The sequence below is a fragment of the Microcebus murinus genome, chromosome 4 (genome assembly GCF_040939455.1).
Source record: "Microcebus murinus isolate Inina chromosome 4, M.murinus_Inina_mat1.0, whole genome shotgun sequence".
Lineage (NCBI taxonomy): Eukaryota > Metazoa > Chordata > Mammalia > Primates > Cheirogaleidae > Microcebus > Microcebus murinus.
The window spans coordinates 39,940,006-39,962,230 of NC_134107.1; the positions used below are offsets into that span (position 1 = coordinate 39,940,006).

Genomic DNA, 22,225 nt, shown 5'->3' on the forward strand with positions numbered 1-22,225 from the left:
GGTGCTAGTAGTGCAATAGGTTATATAATCCTCAGATCTGAGGTCTCTGGATGATATTCTTAACTCCTGGGGGCAGTAGACTGATACTGGGCTGGCAAACTTGCACTCAAACCTCCCTAAGTTTAGATACTGCCTCTGATAGTGAGGAATGGGCCAATCTCCTGCTCTGGAAGAATGCTTGGGCAGAAGGCTGGATGCACTGTGATACTGCAACAGGAGGGGCTTGCCCCTCTTAATGAGATCAGCAGAGGCAGGCAGAGGTGGGCCACACATGGCTCACACCTCCCTCTCTCAGAAGTGACAGGGGTCTCTGTCTTCGAGGGCACAAAAGTGCCCAAATTCCAAGCTCCCACCCTGATCCAGCTGCAGCAGAGAGGGTGTGGGCAGCTCCACATGCTGTAGGCAGGGCTCCCAGACTTGGGAGCAGAGGAGGTGCTCTGGCAGAGGAGGTGTGATTGTGCCAGGGATGGTAGGCTCCTCCCAGAAAAGACAGGCACATCCAAGAGAGGACTACTTACCGCACCCTCCCTCAGCAGAGACAGTAGATTTAGTATTTGGATAACATGAAATCACTTGATGTGGATTTTTAGAATGCAAGAAGTGTTCCCCAAGCTCTGTGGAATCCTAGGTATGATAAGGTGCTCTATCAGATTTTCCCCTGTGGATCCCTCACCCATTCCAAGCAGAAATAGCCTTGGCTGTCTTGGCAGCAGTAGGTGTAAGAGGGTAGGGGGAGGAGAAGGCACTGAATGGTAGGGAGCTTGTTCCTTGGCCCCATTTGTCCTATGGGGCCCTGTGGTGTGCTGCACTCCCCTTTCAGGTGGAAGTGGCCCACCTTGAATTACTAATCTCCAGACCAGCAGTTCCTCTAGAACCCACTGGTTCCCAAGGCTGCTATGGTCCAAGTACATGCTAGGGTTTTTTTTTGGGGGGGAGGGGCAGCAATATAGAGAACCAGGTACTGGGATTTCCAGGTCAAGAGACTGTAAAAACACAACCTGATTGTGAAGGGAGGGAAATGAGATGCTTCCCCTGTACAGAACCTAGGTGTGTCAAGTAAAGTACTATCGGGGTACATCCCCTCTGAGAGTCTAGAACTTGTTGTCCTGCAGCATACCTGCACCAAAAAAAGCTCATGCTTGAAAGCAGAGGCGGCTATATCCCTCGTATTGGAGGGTTAGAGGTTGGGCGGTCCCCATCTCTACATCCCAACTGCCCAGCTTTAGACTCCCAATCTGGCACCTTGAACCTGTGACCAGAAAGGGTAGAGCCCCTTCCAGACAAACAAAATGGGTAAGTTCCTATGGGGAGTGCTGTTTGCTTGTGTCTCGGTCTCACTGTAGTCTATAGCAGGGTGGTAGGAATTGTCCTAGGTGTGTGAGGCAGAATTTGGGCTCCCCTGTCCCTCCTCAGCTGGCATGAATTCCTACCAAAGTCAGAGCACTGCTCGGTTTCAAATTTCCACAAGGGTGCCCTGGATCTGTGGCAAGAGAGGGTGGGGCTCTTCTCAAGAAGACTTCACTGGCAGGAAACTGTGGGGAGTGCAGTTCTTTTAAAACTTGGACTGACAGCAGCTGGCTGCTGGCTGGTGGCATTTTCCCCAGTGCCTCCTGGAAAGCCTGGACTCCCTGCCTTTCCTGAATCACAAAAGGGGCTTCAGCCACATCAAGCCCAAACTCAGCTCAAGGGCCGAGCCCTGCCCAGGGTCAAACTCATGCAATGGTGCCTTGGACCTGTGACCTGAAAGTCTGAGGCCCCACCCAGCCAGGAGGCATGGGTGAAAAACTGTGGAAAATGCCCATACATCTCATTCTGTCCCGCAGGCAAGAACAGGGCAGTGGAGTCCTTCCCAGGGATGGGTGGGATCACCTGGTCTCCTCTATCCCTCCTCAGAGCTGTGCAGTAGCTTCAGGGCCCTCACAGTTCCCTGGTATTTAGGCTGTCAGAATGGCTCCTGGCTCAATCTGCTCTAAGTTTGGAAGCCTGTGGCATTCCACATAAATTCCCTTTCTGGAACAATGTCTGTCTGCAATCTCCCAGTGGCTTCCTATGTTAGGCCTGAGACCTGTGTGGATCAGGGGGTTCTCTTGTAACTTAGATGGTAAAAGATCCTCTCAGAAAGTGGAGCCCTGGGGGCTTCTCTTTCACTGTTTCACATCCTGGACCCAGGCCCCTGCTGGGCAAATTGTCTTGAACTTTCTCCTTACCCACTTTTGGTGTCTCCTGCCACTTCCCTAGGGAACCACAGCATTCCCTCTACATGATCTGTTAGAAAAGTGAGAATCTGTTTACTATTCTGGTTCCTCTCTGTGGAGGAGGCTCATACTCCCTATATCTCATCAGCCACCTTGATCCTATCATCCTATATACATTATTTTATGACATGATATTTTAAAATGTTAATCTGCATGAATATGATAGACATGGAGAAAAATGAAAGAAATTTGGTTCAATTCATAATTTCTTGATAAAACCAATTCAAAAATGTAGGTCCAATTCCAGTGCACATTTTCAAGCATTTAAACAAGTTTTGTTGTTGCTACTGCCTTAAATAAAGAAATTGCAAATAGATAATATGTTTAGTTAATGAACATTTTTTAATTAGACATATTTACTAATTTTTATGCCATAAGTGTGTGTGTGTGTGTGTGTGTGTGTGTGTGTGTTGGGTTATGCAACTAAATGAACACTGATACCTAGATAGTTTGGTATAAAAAAGGAATTTTGGGGTAGATTATATATTTATTAAATGGTGTGTTTTTATGATTGAAATGAAGTAAGGTTTAATGAAAATAATAAAATATAAGGGAAATCATTTTTAAATTATCATATTCTTATAGCAATTTTTATGATGTCAAGTAATTTTAGATGGTCACCTTTGTGACTTCAATATTTTTACCTTTCTAGTTTCACAAAACAATTAATTTCCTTCATCTTACCACTCTTGTGCTACTTTCATTAACTGCCACAGAGCTTATTTAAATCCAGGGAAGAGCTCTTCATCATATTTGTTAGTAACAAAGTGATTTTTTCTTTTGAAATATGTACAGCTGATTAAATGTCTGGTTTTTCTAATTTCCGTCTTTTGTTGTTGTTTTCAAGAAGGTGAATGATGAAAGAGAACAAAGCAACAAACCATTAAATCAGAATATAAATAAGTAACTTAAAAAAAAGAGAAAATGACCTAGTAAATTAGAATTTCATATACAGCAAAATGCTGTATATTATAAAAGTTTTTGGGGGGGGCCTTAAAATGAGTTACAGTAACCTTTATTCATAATGTTACCAAGACCAGATCCTTAATAATAAAAATTACAATTATAATATTTATTTAAAGTATGTGATTTTCATTAAAGTAATGCTTGAAATATGAGAATTTCTTCTTAGGACAATAATGATTTACTTCAAAGAACTGTATAGGTCACTCCTATTTATCAAAACTGACCTATTTCAATTTGGGGAGGAAAAAGAAAGGTTCTCTTTTCATTTATTAGTCTTAACAGAAATCAAGGTAATATGAAAGATCATCTGATCAGAACTCTTAAAGTTTGAATTGTGGCAATGTGACATTAACTACTTGAGCTCTTCAACTGGCAGTTTGAGGGATTTTCGTCATCTCCTTTCAAGATGTGTTGCATCATACCAGCTAAGTAAGAGAATTAGAGAAGATGGAATTCAGGGCTGGAAAAAGACAAATCATTTAAAAAGAATGCAGAATTCTGTCATGGAAAATAAAAAGTAGATAATATTTTGGTTGCTCTTTGAGCTTCTTCCAGCTTCCCCTTCAGCCTTTTCTCTGAAGCTTTTCTCTCACTGTGTCACAAAAGGTCTTTCTCCTATTCTTTGAAGGTTTGGCTAACTTGCAGTGGGAGTAATAGTTACTGTTATTTTAAAAAATAAGTTTAATTCAAAGCCCTGCATGTGGAGTCAGGCAGGTTACTATAACCTCACTTGCTACTCATTACCACTATATGAGGTAGAAACCATTTTACAGATGAGAAGCTGGAGACATATTTGTGGAAGAGCACATGACATAGCGTAGTCAGAGAACAGAGAGTGTTGGCAGTGAGCGGAGGGTTTTTTCTGGAATGATAGGTTAGAGCCAGGATATGGGGAGCCTAGAATGCTTTGGTGGAGATTTTTACAGAAACACTTACAAAATGTGAGATATTTTAGGCTTGAAGCAAAGGGGGAAATGCCAAATTTGAGGGGAAAGGGTATAGAATGGTAAATTTTTCTTTCCTAGGTTCTGTATCTCCTCTAATGCTGTCTTCTTCCTGCTACTGTTACATATTAGTACTCCTCTGTAACTCTCTCTCCATCCGAGTTTACTGCCTTGGTGCTATGCTCAATTTTTGTTCTATTGACATTCTCATTGAAGGCTTCCTGCCATTCTTTTTCTCTCTAGTTTAGTCACAGTTGAGGAATTGTAAATTTCTCAAAGGAAGTCTTTTGCTACAAGAAGGGGAAATGACTATCTTCCTGGCATGATATTATAAGGACAGCCAAGACAAGGTAAGCATACCCTATACTGACGTTTTTAGTGTGTTCTCTTTCTCTACTTTACACCACTATTCAGAAAAAAAGTAAGCTTTAAAATTGTTGATTAAATAAAAATTGTGTTGTTTGAGATTTTAAGTCTTGACTGATTATATGTTGACTGTACAACCATAATGGAAGATGAACTTAGAATTTGCCTCTTATAAGTTTAGGTGATATAATGCCTATTTCTCAATACATGTAATTAAAGTACATGGATTACAAAGAAGATAAAGTGATTCTGACTTTTTTCTTTATTATTTAAAAATATTAAGGAGGTACAAATGTTTTTCTTATAGGGATACATCATATAATGCTGAAGTCAGGGTTTTTAGTTTGCCCATCACCAGAATAGTGTCGTTGTACCTGACAGGGAAATTTTTATCCCTCATTTCTCCCACCTTCCTCCCTTCTAGAATACCTTTCTCTCTGATATGATTATTGGCAACACGAACAATCTGAAAAGGATTTAAAATACATCAAGTCATTAATAGAATTGAAGAGAAAGAGACTTATGTTTATTTACCTAAGAGAAAAAATATGACAATGTATTTTAAGAATGTCAAAAATAGGGATTGGAAGCCATTTATATTTTCACCTCTGGATGTTTATAAACAGAAAATACTGTGAAACCATCTTAGGACAACACTTATTCTTTGTAGTAGGCAGAAATCTACAATGACCTCTAATGAGTCATTCTTTTGTGTAATCTCTCCTTTTGAGTATGGGCAGAACCTGTGACTTGTTTCTAGCCAACAGAACATGGAAAGGTGATAGAGTAAGTCATCCATGATCTTAGTTAACTAGAAAGAAAGACCTTCCTACAGGTCTTGAAGAAACAAAGTGATATGTATTCTTGGGACTGTGCCAAGAGTTTAGTAAAGGCTTTATTAAATAAAGGGTTTATTAAATAAAGACTGAAAAAATAACTTGAACTATATTTCAAAACTTCAAATTTCTTTCCATTTTCATTTCTCTTCTACTCCTGGTCTACTTTCTTCAATCACAAAAAGTATGAATGAAGTAAGAAGAGTTTAGGCATTTTCCTTTCAAATTTTCTGGTTTTTGTGTTATGTTCACAGCTGCCTTTGTTCAGGCTATTATAAGATATAACATATTGGAGTAGATAATGCACTAGATCTTCATTTTAGTAATTATTTAGGCTCTGAGTTATTAATAATGATTAATTGTACTACTAACATTTCTTAAATAATTGATAGAATGCACTCATTTTATGTAGATAGATTTTCACAACCAGAAAAAAGATTATTTTCAGAATTAATCATAATTTGTCTTTTAAATAAGAACATCTTATATTCTTTATCTGAGCATAATACTTTTCAAAAAATTCACTAGAGGAATTTAAGTTCGGTGGTATTAAGAATATGCATATTCAATATATAGTAATAACATTCATCAGGTGTTGGGCAGATGGGAGAGGGGAGGAGGGGATGGGTATATAGACACATAATGCGTGTGGTGCACACCATCTGGGGGATGGACATGCTTGAAGCTCTGTCTTGGGTGGGGCAAGGGCAGTATACTAACCTAAACATTTGTACCTCAGTAATATGCTGAAATAAAAAAAAAATTAAGAAAAAGAATGTGCATATTCAAATCCTTTGTCATCATGTTTCAGAGCCATGGAAAAGATGTGTTCTGAAACACAAACATTTGATAGTAGTTGGACATTGTGCAGTGAGTCCAAACAAATCTACCCTGATTCTTTCTTCTTCTGTTGTCTCTACTAAGTTTTAGAAAAGGAAGCCCAGGGCGGTCCTTGGGCAAAATGTCAAGTTTGAAATCCTCAGCCTGTCATTCAAAGCCCTGCACATTTTGTCCCTTCTCTGCTTTTCCAATCTCAACTCTGATTTTATTCTCATGCCCCAGGTGTTTTTAGACTTACTGTTTTTCAGGCTGTCCTTGGAAACCTTCAGGCTATCCTTAGAAAACTTGTTCCCCTTTCTTGCCTCTGGCTTTGTGCAAGTTGTTACTTCTGCCTAGAATATTTCCTTGCTTCCATATAAGCTAATAATACATTTTTCCCATGCTCATTCACATTTATACTTTCCAACATACCTTCCCAAATATACCCAGGATTTTTATGTCTCTTACTTTTCTATATATATATTTTTTACCTCTGTTATAACATATTACAATCTTTGAACCAAATTACCTACATATAATGATTTATTTGCTTGTGATCTGCTGAGGCCCTATATCTATAGTTATTGTTGTTATTATTATCTACTGCACTGTGTATACAATGCTTTGGAAGGGGTGCATGTTAAATCATGTTTGTTGAACCATATTAAAATAACCAAGGCATCTACATTTGAAAGCCTGAAATCATAGATTGCTTTTATCCTTATAATGGGTCAAGTTAATCTTAGATTGAATTTGCTTCATCTATAAAGTGCAAAGAAACTAGCTATATTAAAGAAAATAATGTTGCGAAAGTAATCAATAAACTATAAAAGCTAATATAAACAGCAATTACTGAGATTTCTGGGCACAATGTTTCATTTTTGTTTTTAGCCTTTATTTACTGATTATATTTACTTTAGCAACTTCTTGATATGATATTACATCCTTTACTTGGAAGTCTATACGTACATTTCTAATTTAAATACTATATTTAACATTTAGAAATCCAATGATACTCCTACACATACTTGCTTCTCTTAGACAAAAGGGTAACAGCATTGTAATGATCAAAATAAAGGTGTAATATATGCTATCGAAGTAGTTGAGACATGCTTCCAGGGGAGGAGAAATCTGTTGTAGCTACAGAAAGGTAAGGTTTGTAATCATACTATGCCTTCATAGTATGCTATGACTTTTAAAAAAAGGTGAAAATAAAAGTCACTGAGGAATTTTTCCCCTTCCATCCTCTAGCTTCTTGTTTGCTTTCTCACATCTTTTGTGATACTTATGAGACTGGGTTCTCAAGTCAGCCTATAGAGTTTACATTTCAGTCTCATTACTCTAAGTTCTACATATGTATTTTCCTAGTGACCTGAACCCAACTTCTCACCATTTTAAAATTGTGATTATATATATATATATATATATATATATATATATATATATATATATATATATATATATACACACACACACACACACACACACACACACATTTCCCATTTCCTTCAAAGGCTTGTTTAAAGAATTAAATAAAATAAATTATTTAAAGTCCTTGGCACATAACAAACACACAGTTTATGGTTGAATTTCTTAAGCATTGCATTATACATCTTCACATATTCCTTAGGTTCTTCTGTAGGTTGAAAGGTTTTACAATTAAAGGAAATAAGTTATTTAAGAAAATTGCTCTAAATAATTTGAGGAATCATATAAAATATACAGTGAATCAATAATCTTCTCAATTATACTTGCATGTAACAATGACTTTCAAGCAAAATAGTTTTTAAAGTAGGAATAGTATGCATCCATTCACTAAAATGTGAATTATTAAGGCTCTTATTTTCTCTTCTTTCATATTACATTCATTTTCCCATCATACTGCCTTTATAATGGCTGTGATACAGTATTACTAGCTAAAGAAATAGAGTAGAAATAGACTAATCCCTCAACTATTTACTATATAATTTATTAATAATAAGACAAAAAAAATTTTGGGCAGAGAGACAATGAAAATTAGAGGGCAAATCATTTTTGGATTCCCTATGATTTTATTGTATATATAATATCTGGTTTTTTTAACCAGTACTGACGTTTATTTTAACAATATTAAAAAAGATAAAAAATACCATCTTCGACACTTGTAAGCTCCAGGACCTTACCTTCTGTGTGGTACAGATACAAATCTACCATGATTACAATGTGGATAATAGTTGCCCCTCCTTTATATTAATATGATATTAATATTTGGATGACTAAATAAGATAATGATATAGAATGCTTGCTCAGAGGAAGGTGCTATATAAATATTTCCTATGATTGTTATTTTTGTTGTTGTTATTATACAAAAGTATGTGCTAAGTCATCTAGAAAATAAATGAGGAGAATAAAATGTCTAGAATATTTTATCATGTGAGAAGTCCAGGTAAACAAGACTTATTTTAGAGTTAAGTGCTAGGAAAGAAGCTTCTCTAAGGGTGTACATATTTTCTCTAATGTTTCACTTTTTTATTTGTCATTAAGAAACTTCAAAATATAAATCACATCTAATTTGGCAAATATGTCATTTTTTTAAGGGCCAGCTTATTTTTGTTTTAGTCTCCCATTTCTCTATCTTCAATATTAATTAATAGTTCCAATCACTCTATGTTTTAGCTCTTATATATTGTTTAATGTCTTTAGTGTATGCAATTATACCATATATCTACTCATCCATTTGTCAAATATTTATTGAATGATGTTATATACAACATTTCATGCTAGGTGCTTGGGGTTCAATAGCAATGACAGAAATCATTACAAAAAAAATGGTAGACAAAAACAAAGTTCTGAACTCATGGAAATTATGGTCTAGTTAAGAAGATTACTATTAATATTAACAAATAATCACAGATATAAATGTAAAATTTAAATAATAAGTACCATAGACAGATGCATGGTGCTGTAGGAGAATTTAGCTGAGGAAATAGAAGCCATTAAATGCTGAACAGAATGAAGAGTATCTAAGAAGTTCTTCCTGAGGAGCAGTAGTTCTTCACTCAACTGCAGCAGCCCTCCAAAGTCTAGAAAAGAGCTATAGAATGAACAGCAATCTCCTGAGATGCAGAAAATTTGGAATGGCAGTGGAGAACAAATAGAACTCCACAGCCCACTCTAGACACCCCTGAATAAAATGGCACTCAAAGTCTAAAAGCAGAGAGAGATCTCATAGTTTGGTGGCTGAGAATTAAAGCATAAAATTTGGCAGGTTTCTAAACTCTTTCTACTGCTGAGACCTTGACAAGGGGCATGAAAGAAAATTTACACAATGCTTAGGACATTTAAAACAGTCATGAGATATTCAAAGAAGCAAGAAAGTGTGACTTAATCAAGAGAACAAACGTCCATATACTCAGACCTACAAGTGGTTCAGATGTGAGAATTACCAGAACAACAACAACAAAAACCTTTAAAATAACTATGATAGAAGTTCTGTTTACAATCCATATTTAGCAAGTCACTAAAGAGAATTACTCTCTCCAAAATTCCAGAAAAATCTGGATGACCTACCAAGTCTTAGGTTTTCAAAACTTACCAGAGAGCTGAGGAAATGAATAAACTTAGTCTAATTAAATTTTAGAAACTGACAAGCCATACATAGGAGAGAAGAGTCCAACACTTTCTATCTTCCACTGCAGAACAATTCAAAGAAAAATTTGCCATAGATAGGGATAAGTAGGATCCAGACAAACTTTTAGCCAACTTTTATGCTACTTGTGAACTTGCAAAAAAGCTTAGAATCCTGTCATTGAGGAGTTAGGGACCCATCAACCCCTACCCTCTTTTGTGAGTCTTTATTGAGTTCTTGGAAGTTATAAAACAAACATTATCCCAGTATAATGTTGCAACTGCTTCCTTACCCTGTTGCCACTAATGTGACTGTGATTTCTGTGTATCCTAATAATAATGAGCTTGATGTTATAAAATATTAAAACCCCAAGGGGTAGACAAATACAGGTTTAATGATGTTTCAATGTACCTATGATTGCCTATTTGGGGATTATTTCCAACTCTTATTCAACCTGAATGTCATTCTTGCTGCTGAAATGAGCCAAGTATTAACTATAGGTACCTCTACTCACAACAGCACCTTCAAATTTTGCTTTGGGGAGACACCAGGCATCTGGACAAGAACAAAAGCACAGAACAGATGGTATATTTCAGAGAAGGATGAACACACATTAACAAATGGCAGCCCTGCTCTAAAAGATTCTGTTGGCAAGTAACTATTGTCAGGCTCTGCTTCTAGGCATATTGAAGAAACAAAATATTCCTAAAATTTGAATTTGTGATTCAACTAAAAATTGAAATTTAGCAAATACTGACAAAGGTATAATTTTCTGTGTCATTATAAGTAAACATATTGTTATTGACTGATGTAATTTTATCATAATTAGGTGTGGGACAATAACAATAGGAAGTCCCAGGAAAAGGATAATTGGAAAGTATAAACTGTGTACCTCAGATATTCTACCTACCATATTCACCACTTTTCAAGAGAGAAAGGGCAAAAGTAAGATTAGAAATTGTACATATTTGTCATATGTAATTAAAGTTAACTTTGTGTTAAATTCTTCTGTATACCACACTCAAATAGGATAAAAGCTTAATGAAATAAAATTTTGTAAGCAAGAGTCTTGCATATTTTTATAGTATAAATTTTATGTAATTCTCTTTTAAGTGTTTAGTGGGGTTTATCCAGTATAGGTTTGTGTAAAAACATCCACTACTCTATATGAAAATATTATTTTTTTTAAAAAAAACAAATGGGGGTATAAACACCCACGGTAAAACAATATTTGGCAACTTGTTTCTTTTATAACTTTCTGATAATGACAAAAGGATTTCCTAGGACAGTTTGTCCTAGAAAAGCTAGTAGAGTTCCACTTCTCATCTATTAGCTATGACAATTGGCTGCTGTTTTATTTGCTTGTTAATGAGATGGAATGGGTAAGACTGGGACTCTGGTCCCTTCTTCCTTGTTCTAGTTCCCAAATCAATTTGAAATACAATATATAATGTCCACATGGGCCAGTTTGCCTTCCCATTCCAGGGACTTAGCATTTGTCATACTACTTGTGCCAGTAATGAGATGTCCCTTGTACTTTTGAAGGGTTGGCTCCCCTCAAATTCTCTTAGTTTTTAATGTGATGAGAGGTCCCATGCCTTTCCGAAAATACAGTATCGACTATCCCACTTCAGTGTTGACTATCCCATCTTACATTGATAAATGTTCTAGAATCCTCAGGAAAACTTAAGATTCCATCTAGTGTGGCCTTTCTTCTCTCCCAGAAGGTTGCAGCCTGCTTACTTGCTTGCTATGGCCTCAGATGTTGTAAATAACCTGCTAGGATATTGTCTACTGCAGGCTTTTAGCCCCAAATCCTCCTCAGCGCTATTCCAGCCCCTCCTGCTATCAAAGGAATTATACTGCCTAGTATTTAAGGCCTGTAATATTATAATTTATATATTCTTATTACTCAGATAACTTCTCTTCTCCTAATTCTTGCCCACATCTCAATTGTATGTAAGTAAATACCCACAGAGTTGGTGAGTATTGATGATATAATAGTTATCTTTATTTCAGTTACTTTCACATGCTGTGAAAACAATACATTAGTATTTCAGGATGTGCATTTTAGTAAATTTTCTGAACTGTATAAATTTCCCATGTTTTGATCCCCAACCACAATTCTATCCTCATAACCTCAGTCCCTTTATATGCTATATAATGTCAATGTATGGTCTCACTGCTACTAACCATTAAATTGTAACAAAGCAAAGTTAGGATTTCTTTGCTGGGCCAATAAGATAAACAATAAAGCAGCCCTAGGGGTCTTCCTTAGTGCCAACAAAGTGCTGTTTAAGCAGTGACATCTGGAAATATTTATGCGTTTTTCAAAAGAAACATTCACTGAACCATCTAAAAACTTTCTAAGTTGAGGTTCTGCAGCAATGTGTATAAAAGCAATATTTCAGCACATATATTCCCCCCAAGGTATCAGTGAGGAGAAGGATCAAAAAGTCTCATTATGTCCATAGAGATTTTAATTTTTTTATTATAGCAATTCTAACTAAGTGGATCAAAGCTTTTGTATTGAGGGGTTACCAAGTAGTTTCGTCTTAAGGGTACATGACCTTAAAGACTGAATTCAAGAAGGAAATTGAGAAATGTAAGATTTTGCTAAATCTATTAGTTCTTAAACCACAGGGCAAAGTAGAGAAAACTGAAGCTATTATCCAGCAGCATGTGATTACAGAGGTTTCATAGAAGGTAAAGAAAATGAATCACAATCTGAAAGAGCTCCCGTGGAATAAATATGTTCTACTAAGCAACACAAATACAAAGTGTTATTCTTTCAGACATTTGGTCAGACAACATTAAACTGTCCTGGTCTATTATCCTCAAAAAATTATTATCCTATCTCTGCATATCATATTACTTAATTGGTTATTTTATTTTATTTTTTTCCAATAAACAAAGCACCAGCCATGATTATGGGCCATTCCCAATAGGCACAAATTATTTTGGAAAAGCCTTGAATTCTCATGGATACCACAAATGAAATTTGTTTTACATTTTTCAACTTACAGGTTGCAAGAAATGAGAAAATTTTCAGAGATCATATATAGTTCATCCAGACAAAAGATCTTCATTTTTTAAATAAAAGTGTTATGTTTGGGGAGTAAAGACCTGGAATCTATTTTCTTATTTTCAAAAATTCCATGTTCAATAGAAATAAAATTAATGTTCATCTATGATTCATCAACACCAGGAAAGAATTAGAAAGAATGAATAAAAATCTAAAGAAAAGCATTTAAAAAAATAAAACACCATTTTAATTTTTTTTAAAATATCTACAATTTTGCTATCATCTTTTACAGCAAAAAATTGAATTCCAGACCATTCTCTGGTAAAATATCAATTCTGAGTTGAGTTATTTTTTATTATCATTTACAATTTATTCCATTTTTTAGGCAAACACACTTTTTGTTTCTGTGAAATACTGAATCTTTAAATCTAAAATAAATTCTTTATTCAAAGAAGTAAATACAACATACTTTTTAAAAATAAAAACTGTTTTTTTAAAAGGAAAGTTTATACTAAATGGCATATTTGATGACAAATACACACTTTTTGCTTTTCAATTATTTTAAAACTGTTCACATTAAAATTATTTTCTACTTTCTATTGTGATTCACTTGGTTTAGAATCTCATCATCTTTGTCTAAACTTTTTAATTCTCTCCTGTTTGAAAAGCAATATAGCACAGAGGTTAATGGTTTAGGGCCTGGAATTGAGTTTTTAATTCTGGCTCTGTTACTTTACTTGAGGTGTTAACATTTGTAAGACAATTTTCTCATAAGTACATTGAAGGAATTTTCTTTTCATTTGTGCACACTAGATTTCCTGTTAGATAAGAATTCTCAGTTTGCTCTCTTGTTTTGGTGCAGCAAACATACCAGCTGTGTACAAAGTGCCAGGCACTGTGCTAAGCACTTTATATGCATTTTCTATTTTAATCCTCACACTATAACCCTACATAGTAGGTAATATGATTATTGCCATTTCACAGATGGAGGAAACAAAGATTACAGAGAACTGTGTCCAATGACTATGATCAACTGCAGGTAACAAAGACCCAAAATAACAGTGGCTTCAGCAAGATAGAAGTCTATTTATTACTTTTTATAAAAATTTGAAGATATGTGGTCCAGAGCTGCCATAGTGCACTACCTCAAGAACTCCTCTGGGTCTTGGCTTCCTTCTTGCTTACCCCTCTTTCATTCCCAGGGTGTGACCTTATTCTTTTGTTCTTAAATAATCACTTTCGTGTTTAAGGGGGAAGAACAAAGGAAAGATAAAATTGAAAGGGACTAAGATATCTCTTGAGTAAGATTTTGTCCAGAACTTAGGTATGGGACATCCCATGAATACAAAGGAACCTAGGAAATGTAGTTTTTAATTCTGAGCAGCTGTGTGCCCATTTAAGGAAAGTGGCTATTTAACAGCAATATACATTATGAATCCTAACACTGAGGGGAAATTACTTGAGGTCAAACCCTGGCTTTCTTGCTTGCTTGTTAGTTAACACTGGGATGTTAAGATATAAACCCATTCTTGCTGCCTCTGACTTCGATGGTGTGGGTGTCTGCAGGAAAACCTGATGTCTTTTGTCACTGAAAACTTGGCTGATAAGTGACAGTGTTTGTGAACTAAAAAAAATTGGCTACTGATTTATTTCTGCTCTCCAACTTTCACACACGAATATCTCTTGTGGCCCACTCCTAACTAGAAATATACAGGAAAGTAAGTATTTAGAAACGTAGCCATCATAGTCAAGTTATATGTTACAAAGCAACAATGGCAGTCAGGCTATGAGATCTTGGGCCCTTATTACCTGTGCCCTTATTACCTCATGTAAAATGGAGATAATGATGGTACATACCACAAAGATTGTAAATTTCCAATGAATAGTAACTATTACTATAGGGATATCATCTTTATGATTACCAGCTTCCTGTGAGCCAAATAAAGCCTCATTTCCTACATTACCTTCAAATAAAGGACAGCTTTATAGTGTTAGCAATTTTATCTTATGGAAATAATGATATATTTGTATAAGAATTTCAAGTATGTGATTTGAGAAGAATGAAATCCTCCCCAACTCATTCTAAGAAGATAATCTTATAAAATTGTCTTAATAGAAACAGTATTCTATGCATTATTGCTAATTGAGAAATTAGAAAATGAGGACCATTTTGAGGTTTCATCCTTCAGTATTAAAATAAGGAATATCACTTACCACATTAATTTCAATTTGGAGTTTCTGGACTTTAAATAGTTTTACTTGTACAGTCAGTCATTATTCAGGAGTAACATATATGCAAATTTGCCAACTCACCAAAATGTATTTGTAACTCCCAAATCAATACTCATAGTAGTTTCATGGCTGTTTGTAGAAATGTGCAGAGAAGCGAAAAATTTGAGTTGCCTGCTATGCGCATTTGAATAAGTAGATGCTCTACCTTATTGTTTTAGCTCCTATACTGTAACTGAGTATAATTTTATGGTCTATTTAGTGTTAAATTTTTCTCATTTTTGTGCATTTTGTTGATGGCTCCCAAGCCTGTAGTGCTGAAGTACTATCTAGTGTTCCTCAGCCCAAGAAACCTGTGATGTGTTTTAAGGAGAAGGCTTTGTTCAGCACTAGATAAGCTTCATTTAGGCATAAATCATGTTGGCATGGGCTGTGAATTCAATGTTAATGAATCAACAATATGTATTAAATAATAGTGTCTTAAATACATATAAAACAAGCTTATATACTGATGTGCTAATGAAAATATAATGACCAGAGGGTCACAGAAACCTAACCCTATATTTCCTCAAGGAGTGATCATCCAGTATTAACTAATTCAGTGTTTGTGTGGCTTCATAGAATATAACTGCTGAGAATAACGAGAACCAACTACATTAAACCTTTAATGTAATTTTCTTACATAAATTTTTATGAGCTATGTGAGGAATTTATACATGGTTTTAGATTTTTAAATATTTAAGAGGCATTATAATTATGATAAATTGAATCCACAATTACTAGTTGTGAGTTCTCTCCCCATATGTATTAAATAGAATCAACAATTTAGTTTGAGAAACAGTGATAGAGTGCAAGTAATATAGGATAAAGTAGTATAAGGCATCATAGTGGCTGGAAAAATCAAGATGGTTATAGTGAACTTTGGAGAGCGTGTGTACATGGACAGCAGGCATTGGCAACCTAGATGCCTTTTCATGAAGGGATGCATTGCCCCACCTGCTGGGAGTGCTGTCAGATAACATCCTTCAGCTCTCAATCCTTTCAGTACTTTCCCATCTTTCATGATGTATGTAGCTCATATCCAGCTACTCATCTAGGCAGAAGTATAAATGCCTGTCCATTTCAATTCACTGCTAAACACTCAGATGACTCATTACAGCTTCAGAGCTCTCTGTGTTATTAGTTGCATTACAGTGCTCTCACTCCCTATCTCTTTCTCTGTGTCTCTTTCTCTCTCTCTCCCTATACAATCCTACTTCCTTACAGTTCCTTCTACAATTGTTGGCATTGTTGATCCAAAGAGTATCCCTTATTAAACATTCTTGGTCTAAACTAAACTCTTTCTGAGAGATTGCTTTTGGGATAACCCAAACTGTGACAGTGTGTATTCCTTAGCTGCTCATGTTATATATGGTATTTAGCTCGATTGTGGATATGAGGCATAAGCTGTGATTGTTTGTAAATGCATTTATTTTTATTCCATCTCTTGTAAAGTGGCTCCAATAAGATGCTAAAAGCCTAAGAAACAAATAACTGAATAAGCCAAAAGTTGAATAAATTCTTTCTGGGGATGTAAGAATCATTTGGACAATAATTTCTTAAATGAGTTGAGAAGTCTTTTTCACAAGGCTCCTGAAATAATGAAAAGCTGCATTCAGATTTATTCTGTTTGTCATGCTAGACATTCCTAAGATGCTATAAGATTTCTAAGATTTCCTTTGAAATCACTGATTCTTGTTGAGCACAAGACTACTTATGGGGTAGATTAATGATGAATATCTCTCTCTTAAAGCTTTTATAAATACGTATGTTTTTAAAGACAAATTAATAATAAAAGCAATGATAATAACTGATGATGATGATGAGAGAGAGAAAAAAGGGAGAGATTTTGTAGTAATTTCGACTTTTAATTCTTGTATAACATTTTACGCATGGCAATCCCCACTAAATTTCTTTTTGTCTTCATTGTCTATCTTAGTAATTGACCATTATTCTTAGAACTGATGCATTCAGGCAGCTCCAAAGTGGTGGAGGTGATGGTTGCTGGGCAACGTTATCCATGATTGAGAGGTTGCTGGGCCTTTAACCTTGAGTACCTTGTTTGGGGAGAATGAGGAAAAACATATTTCTAAATTATGTGGCTTTCAGACTCAGAAAAGGCAGATATTTAAAATGTAAATTAAGGTCTTAAAAGGGCTTTTCAAGAGAAAAACTCTATTTTTCAAAAAAAGTCTACGTTTTATTCTTATTCATAGGCACTAGGTGATTTCCTAAAAAAATAAACAAGCAAAACAAATACCTGCACAGTCTTTTGTTATAATTAATGAGACACTTTAAATATCAGGTCAGTGTTTGATTGAGATCATAATATACGAGATGAGAAAACAATATATTTGATTTTTTTTATTCCTAGCTTATTCTGGCTGACCATTCTGTTTTGTAAGCTACAGACTAGTAACTTACATGTATCTTAAATTTAAATAAAGGTTAAGTATTCATTTTCTGAAATTCTTGGTACCAGAAGTGTTTCAGATTTTAGATTTTTTTCATGTTTTGGTATATTTACTATTACATAATGAAATATCTTGAGGATGAGACCTAAGTCTAAATATGAAATTCATTTACGACTCATATCCATCTTATACAGATAGCCTGAAGGTAATTTGATAAAATATTTTTTATTTGTATAAATTTAGGGGGTACAAGTGCAGTTTTGTTACATGAGTATATTGCATAGTGGTGAAGTCTGGGATTGTAGTGTAACCATCACACTGTAGCCACTAAGTAATTTCTCATCCCTCACTCCATGTCCCATCTTCCCATTCTTCTTTCTGAGTATCCAGTGTTTATTATTCCATACTCTATGTCCATTTGTACACATTGTTTAGCTCCCAACAATAAGTGGGACCAGGAAGTATTTGACTTTATGTTTCTGAGCTATTTCACTTAATATAATGGCCTCCAGTTTTATCCATGTTGCTGCAAAATACATGACTTTATTCATTTTTGTGGCTGAATAGTATTCCAGTGTGTGTGTGTGTGTGTGTGTGTGTGTGTGTGTGTGTGTGTGTGTTTGTATGTGTATAGGATCACATTGTTCTTTATCTAATCATCATTGATGGGCACTTAGGTTGATTGGACATATTTTCTATTGTGAATAGTGCTGCGATAAACATACTAGTGCAGGTATGTTTTTGATATGATGACTTCTTTTCCTTTGGGTAGTTATCAAATAGTAGGATTGCTGGATAAAATGGCAGTTCTATTAATATTATTAGTTCTTTGAGAAATTTCCCTACTGCTTTCCACAGAGGTTCTACTAATTTACATTCACACTAACAGTGTATCAGTTTTTCTTTTTCTGTGCATCCTTATCAATATATGTCATTAATTTTGTTTACATTTTAATAATAGCCATTCTAATTGTTGTAAGATGGTAAATCATTGTGATTTTAATTTGCATTTCTCTGATGATTAGTGATTTTGAGCATTTTTTCATATGCTTGTTAGTCATTTGCATGTCCTCTTTTGAATAATGTATATTAATTTCCTCTGCCAAATTCTTAATGGGGTTGCATTTTTGTTGTTGTTGAGTTGTTTGAATCCCTTATAAATTCTGGACATTAGGCTCATGTCAGATGCATAGTTTGCAAATATTTTCTCCCATTCTGCAGGCTTCCTGTTTTCCCTAGGTTTTCTTCTAGTATTTTTATAATTTCAGGTTGACATTTATGTCTTTATTCTATCTTTAGTAAATTTTTGTATGTTGTGAGAGATAGAGGTCCAGTTTCTTTCTTCTGTGTATTGCAATCCAATTTTCCCAGCACTATTTATTAGAAAGGGTGTCCTTTCCCCTGTGTATGTTTTTGTCAACTTGGTTAAAGATCAATAGCCTTTGGATATGACTTTATTTCTGGGTTCTCTAATCTGCTCCATTGATCTATTTGCCTATTTTTGTGCCAGTACCATGCTATTTGGACTACTATAACCTTGTAGTAGGTTATGCCTATAGCTTTCTTCTTTTGGCGTAGGATTCCTTTGGCTATTTGGGCTCTCTTCTGGTTCCATATATATTTTAGGATTGTTTTTTCTACCTCTGTGAGAAATGACATTGCTATTTTGATAGGGATTACATTGAATCTATAGATTGCTTCAGGCAGTATCGTGGTCACTTTAATGATATTAATTCTTCTAATCCATGATCATGGGATCTTTGTGTCAACTATGATTTCTTTCAACAATATTTTGTAGTTTTCCTTATAAAGATCTTTTCCCTCCTTGGTTAAATATATGTTTAAGTATTTTATTATGTTTTTGTAGCTATTGTAAATGGGATTACCTTCTCGATCTGGCTCCCAGTTTGATTGTTGTTGGTCTTTAGAAATGCTACCGACTTTTGTTGATAGACTTTGTATCCTGAAAGTTAACTGAACTTACTTATCAAGATTAAGTGTTTTTGGAGGAATCTTTTGTCTTTTCTATATATAACATCTTATCATCAGCAAACAGAGATAATTTTACTTCCTCTTTTCCAATTTTAATTCATTTTGTTTCTTTCTACCGCTTCATTGCTCTGCCTAGGACTTCCAGTATTATGTTGAACAGGAATAATGAAAATAGGTATCCTTGTTTTGTTCCAGTTCTTAGGTGGATTGGTTGTAACTTTTTTTCTATTCTGTATCATGTTGGCTGGGAGTTTGTCATTATTTTTTTGTTATTATTTTGAGGTATGTTCTTTCTATGCCTAGTTTGTAGAGGGTTTTTATAATGATGGGATAGTGAATTTTATCAAATGATTTTTCTGCATCTCGAGATGATAATATGGTATATAATATTTTAATGAGTATGAAACAAAGTTGAAGTATTTATGTGTGGAATTTTCTACCTGTGACATCATGTTGGTGCTTAAAAAGTTTGACATTTTGGAGCATTTGGATTGCAAATTTTCAGATTAAGGATGTTCAACCTGCAATATCATAGTTATATTTTTCACTTTAACCAGTTATTTTTAAATTGTAAGATCTTATTTTCTGAAATACAAATGGTTTTCAAATGAATTTTGAGGAGTATTACTTTTCTAGTTTTGGAAGAACCAATATAATGGATATTTTTACAGGATTTTATATTGACCATGATCCAATAACAGGAAGAGATGGAGATAGAAAATAATTGGGGTTATGGACGTAGTAAATGTTTGCACCTAATAGCCAAATCTCTGATACATGCTCTTTAAATATAGGTATTGTTTAGGGGTGGATGTCTGAGAAAAATCTGTTAGTCAGTTTGGACTGCTATAAGAAAATACAATCCCATAAATATATACAATTATTATATATCCATAAAATTTAAAAAAAAATAAAAGTTTTATTTTAAGTCTTTATTTAAGATAGCTTAAACAACAAACATTTATTTCTCACAGTTCTGAAATCTGGGAAGTCCAAGATCAAGGTACCATCCTTTTCATGGTTTACAGATGGCCATCGTCTTGCTGTAGCCTCAAATGGCAGAGAGAGAAACAGAGGCCTCTGGTCTACCTCTTCTTATAAGGGCAATAATTGCACCTTAGGGGCTTCACCCTCAACACCTTATCTAAATCTAATTACTTCTCAAAGGCCACACCTCCAAATACTATCACACTGGAAGATTCGGGTTTCAACATACAAATTTCAGAGGAACACAAATATTCAGTTCATACCTGGAACTACTCTTTATCATTGAAAATTCTATATCCTAATAATATTATCTCCAACATGAGGCTCAGAAACATGAGACAGTTTATTAAATGTGGTTTGCACTTTAGGGCAGGGAGTGCTGTTGGAACAATTATGCTTATTTGCTTATATTTTCCTGGAATCAATGAACTGATGAATATGCAGACATGGCAGTAATAGAAAAACAGCCAGAAACAGTTGCTGCCTCCAGGGTTTTCTCCAGAGTATTTGTAGGGATAATTATGCAAATATAAGGGTTCATATTTTGTTGGGCTTCTCTTTTCATCTTCATATAAACTTATTTCTGAATCAGCTGTGTTCTTAGGTATTCAAAAGTTGTATTAAAAAGCCAGATTCTGCTTTTAATAGAGTAGCTCTATGTTGGCATTAGAAGGGAAAATTGAAAGAGAATTTGCACATTATTTGAGGCAATAATAAGGTACATTGCCATAGAATCTCCCTGAATATGTTTTCCACTTGGCAAAAGAGATTGAAATAGAGACTTTGTTTATATAAAGAGGCAGTTTGGAAGAGTAGGGCATTGGTTACCTAGGTGGCCACTGATCTTTATGTCCAATCTTTGACAAAAGGCCAAAGATAAATGTGGGGAGTGTAATTTTTACTTTGGCTGGCTGCACACTTATCTGTTCTGAAAATTCTCTGGGTAAAAAGAATTTCTAAGGCCATTGGATTCTGTTTTTAAATGCAATATATTATATTGAACTCAACATTGCTATGAATGAGGTTCCAGTCTCCAAGGAAGTAGCTTAGATTTGCAATGATGAAAGTAAATTGTTTTTTGTTTCTGCAGGGAAAAGTAATTCTAGGTAGCCAGTAAGTATGCAGTTCTCTTGGCTCAATCTGTTATTCAAAAAGTGTAGAAAGACAGAGGGGAAATGAGTTTGAATGTTACATTGCTATGAATTGTAGCTACATTTAGAAAGTTAGAATCATTTTATATGAAATATTATAAACACACACACACACACACACATATATATATGAAAGAAACATTCATCATGAAGCAACCAAATAATATATTTTTAAAGTATGACTGTCAACATTCTAATGTGAAGATGTATAGCTTTGTTTTGACAGTTTATTATACCCTCAGACTTAGAGTTCCTGGTATGGACAAGAGCTCTTACCAGGAAAGGGATTATCTAGGAAATTTCCCTTTCTAACAAAAGTTGAAGAGAGGAATAGAACACTCAATGGGAAAAGCAAGATACTACATAAGGAGTCATAACAGTTAATGTGTAGGACCCTTTATTTTACAATCTTTCTTCTATTGTTTCTTTATATTCTTATAGTAAGAGTCTCTAGGAAAAATATCTGCTTTTGTAAAACCTGAGCCCTCCAAGCAAATGTCAATCTTTCATGGAACTTTCTATCTGTGATCACCAGACTGTGCCATAAAGTACTGACATATATTGGCCTCATTACTAACCAGATGATGTACTTTCT

At 34.9% G+C, this 22,225-nt stretch overlaps 1 long non-coding RNA gene across 1 annotated transcript in view; it reads left to right on the forward strand.

Moving 5' to 3' along the window:
* Positions 1-22,225, forward strand: part of LOC105854901 (uncharacterized) — a 455,854-nt gene that overhangs the window by 365,779 nt on the left and 67,850 nt on the right. Inside the window, exon 3 of the long non-coding RNA XR_012918834.1 lies at positions 4,409-4,515. This is a non-coding gene — a long non-coding RNA (uncharacterized LOC105854901). The remainder of the gene's footprint in view (positions 1-4,408; positions 4,516-22,225) is intronic.